The sequence below is a fragment of the Anopheles coluzzii genome, chromosome 2 (genome assembly GCF_943734685.1).
Source record: "Anopheles coluzzii chromosome 2, AcolN3, whole genome shotgun sequence".
Classification (NCBI taxonomy): Eukaryota; Metazoa; Arthropoda; class Insecta; order Diptera; family Culicidae; genus Anopheles; species Anopheles coluzzii.
Window position 1 is genome coordinate 108211183 of NC_064670.1, and position 4418 is coordinate 108215600.

Consider the following 4418-nt stretch of genomic DNA (forward strand, 5'->3'; position numbering starts at 1 on the left):
GATCTGGTTCATGAGCTACTAATCAATATTGATACAAGAAGCAATCACACTCCTTAGTCGCATCGATTTATCTCTCCTCCGCTAGTCGAGTCAACCCGCTGGTTGGTGGTAATTCAATAAAGGAAACAAATTGTGCATTATATTGGTGCAATTTATCTCGCTACTAGCTGAAGCACTACCGCGTGATGAATATCCATTTGCTGGCAATTTACTCGCCTTAGGTAGTGAATGATTAATCAACGTTGGTTTACCAGCCCACAGAAGCTGTACCTTGAGATAACTGAGGGATTTCTTTCCATCAACCTGAACGAGATTGCATAAAATTCGGTACCCACGGCTTGTGCATCATGAATATTTGGTAAAAAGATGTTCAAAACAAGACCCAATTTGTTAGGTGCTGTTGTGCAAACTGTCAGCTGCATCCAGGTCCACCTTTATTCAACGGCAAATTGATTTCAACTCCATGCTCCAAAAATTGTATTTTATTTCTCCTCCTTTTTGTTTGCCGCCACTCAGTTCCGTGCAGTTATCAGCATTGGCGCCACCACACGCCACACAACACGGCCAGAGTGATTGACACGATGAAAACAATCTCCTCATGTCTCACTTCATACAAATCGCCTTTTCGAGAGAGAAAGAGTGTGTGTGTTATCGAATTTCCGTCCCAATGCCCGACACGCTGCAGCACCGATTCAATGCAGCTTATGTGTCGTGCAGTGAAATTGAAATTTCTCCCATTTCCAACACCTTCCCTGATAGGTGCGACTGCATCAGCATGCAGCCTGTGTGTACCCCTGTGTATGTGTGTGCATGATTACGATCGATAACGGAGGTGGTAAAATGCATTCTATACCACGTTTCGGCTTATACGGTCTACAGGTCGGTATGGTTGAGCGCAGGCTGTGCGGTAGCAACACTTTCAAAGCAATTATACAACTAATGGAACGATCATTCAATCCGGTTGTACTGCGTGTGGGTGTGTTCGTGAAGGGTGAAAGCAAATTCTTATACAAATTGTACAACTTCAAAGAAAAGTGCAAAATTACCTTTTGCAAACCTTTGTTCAAGCAATACGCCAAACGATAAAGAATAAATAATTAGAACAGCTGATAAATAATTAGAAACTGTCAAGTAAAACATGTCTGTCAATCATTTCATATGAATCATTTCAGGGCACATGTGACATTGTATAAAATGTTAAAAGTTTTTTTAAAAAGTTAAGTTTGTTTATCTGGTATATTCTTTGTATTACTACACATCAAACGTATCATTGATTTATTTATGTTTATATTTATTTTTTATATTTATTTATTTATTTATATTTATTTATGTTTCATTAAACCATGTGATCTTGGTTGATCTACGATCAAACAAGCTTTTAAAGTAATTTTTAATCCTCACCGATCCTCTTATGACTTTCAGAATGCAAATTTCTACTGCAAAGCACACCAAACTGAGCACCCAACCGTAACATAGCAAGTAAAGTACTGGTATCACATCCGAAAACATCAACACTGTAGATAGATCCGCGTTCAGTGCCTTGTTTGGTAGTCTCCACGCGTCGTCGGTTAGCTTTAGAATTATTCCAGTTTCGTATAACCTTTCTAAACACTCCTTAAACTTGTTACAAAACTTCGACCATAATCCAAACATATAGCAACAGTCGAATTCATGCAGCGGTTCCCGCATGATGTAGAAAAAGCTCGAGTTGAAGAATGTTTCATCCGATACCTCCTTTTGCATCGCATTGGATGCGTACTCAGTTATCAAGTACGCAAAGCCTGGTTCATAAAAGCCATTCTCGTTAATAACAGATAATCGCGGTAGTTTGAGCTTTTTCTTCAATTCTTCTGATATCGTAACAGGTAGATGAATAAACATTTCATCCATTACCATTGGAGCGTTCAGCATAATGTCCGAGGCAAAGAACTGCTCCAGTGTCTGTGGGTTCTCCTGATATCGCAAACGTATCATAAACGATGTCACTTGTCCAAGGTACGCTTCTAGCAGAATAAACTTCAGAAACTGTACGATCAGTATAATCAAAGCAGTCAATCTACTTGCTTCCTGATGTTGTCCGAAAATGATCACCATTAGTATGTTAACTCTTACTCTTTCCCAAAACACCCAATTTAGTGCACCAGCTATTGTAACTAATAAAAGCAACAGATACCATGCTTCCGACTTGTACGGTTTAAGGAACTGAAGATTTAAGTTGAACCTCTGTATTTTGGGCATCAGCACTCGCACATTGAAATTTTCGTGGAGTCGAATTTGCGGTAGTGCCACTGCTGTGTTGCATCCCCTTCGCGTCAAATACATGTCCATTTTCTTCTCCATCAATAATGTTGGTATCATTGCATACTTCAAAGGATCGATGTGCCTTACCGACAATTCTACTCCTATCATACGGGCAACTATTTTAGCAATTTCAATGTCTAAACCAACCACCTTCCACTGTTTTGATAGAAACGAGTGAGGCTTACTCTCGGTGACGATCGTTCGCAATGGTTGATATGTTAGTCGCACTTTGAAGATGGTTGCAAAATCCACTGTTTCGTTTAGTAAAACTAACTGCTTTTGTTTCATATATCCCATTATGCTTAGTTTACTTTTGTCACGAAACTGTACCACAATGACATAGGACATAATATTCAAATAATCGAAGTAATGTTCTAACTTTAAGATCGTTTGTGTTACACTCATGTCATCAACCAACAAAACTACATACTTTGCCAAATAATGATGTTTTGCGCCCATAAATGCTGCAGTAATAAGATCGTGCATATCTTGCTGTGAAAAATAAATCGTTTAGTAAGAGAAATGTACTTTTTTCACACTGATATACACTCACATCCTCTGTTGGTTTCAGCTCGATGATCACCAGACAATTTTCTCGCAGCAGCTGTTTAAAAGCAACTGTACGATCAAACACTATCCTGGGGTAAGGCAGTGTGTTCACAATCGTCGCTTCTGTTACATCCCAAAATATAAGAGTATCTATACCGCTCAACGTGTGAAAAGCGCGATGAACAATCCGCTCCACTACATCCGTGTTCGGTTGAACCAAGCCTAGCTGAAAGAACAGTAAGCTGAAGGTTATAACTCTACACCACGCCATCCTGTGTCCAAGTGAGCAGGAACGATTGTGCGCTGAAGGATTTGTTGGAGGATTTAAGAGTATGCACTGAATCGCTACACAAACAGCTAAATGCCATTGATTGCGCGAGTTTCCTCTCCAATTTGTTGGTGTTTAAGGAACAATTTTGTGTGTTTAAAGGGCAGTTCTTTTGTTTTCTTAGCATTTAAGTATTCAGCAAGTTGAATTTTTCACATTTATTCACATGATCATCAGAATGTTGCTGCCATAACTCATTTATAAATACTCTTTTATTTCATAATACGTTCATATTAATGAAATAGCCACTTAGCTATATAAAAGAAGGCATTGTAGTCTGTGATGGCGATTTCTTATCAATGTAGTGGTTAAAACTGCAACACATTTTCGAGCAACTTTAACTGTTTCAAATAATGAAGCAACCTTTTTCAAGACTTTTTGTATGTTTGTTTGAAAGACAGATAATGACGAATCTAAGAGAACGATAAGTAGTATTCTGTATCAAATAAAAACTCAGAGTATCTTATTGCAAACGGTTTTTATTCCAATATATTCATAAGCGTGCGAAACAAGTCCAAAAATACAGTTAACAACAGTAAATATTTAAATTAACATGTTCATTAACAATCATTCCAATATTGCCTTCTTGATATTAACACTAAAAGTAGTAAACTGTTTTGCATGAGTTTTGCAATTAGTTATATGTTGGATGTTCCTTTCCGACTCCACACATTCTCCCAACTCTAATACCTTCATTAAGCACTCTTTTTCTGTTCTAACTCCCTTAATATTCAGAAATACGGCACACCTCATCACACTCATTAACGAAAACGCACTCTCTCAAATCGATCATAACACATGAAAAACAATCTTCGCGCTCTTTGCATGGTCCTTTCCACAGCCAAGCACATAACACTTACCAGCCAACCGTAACCGATGAAGCGAAACACTGGTACCAGATCGGGAAACATCAACACCGTAGATGAATCTGCGTTCAGTGCTTTGTTCGGTAGTCTCCACGCGTTGTCGGTTAGCTTTAGAATAATTCCAGTTTCGTACATCCTTTCCAGACATTCCTTAAACTTTGATCGAAATTTTGACCACTTTCCAAACATATAACACATTTCAAGCTCGTACAGTGGCTCCTGCATTATGTAGAAAAAGCTCGAGTTGAAAATGGACACTTCTAACACTTCGTTTTTTAACGCGTCTGAAGCGTACTCCGTAATTATGTAAGCGTAGCCTGGCTGAAAAAAATCGTTCTCGTTGGTGACAGACATTCTAGGTAGTTTGATCTTTT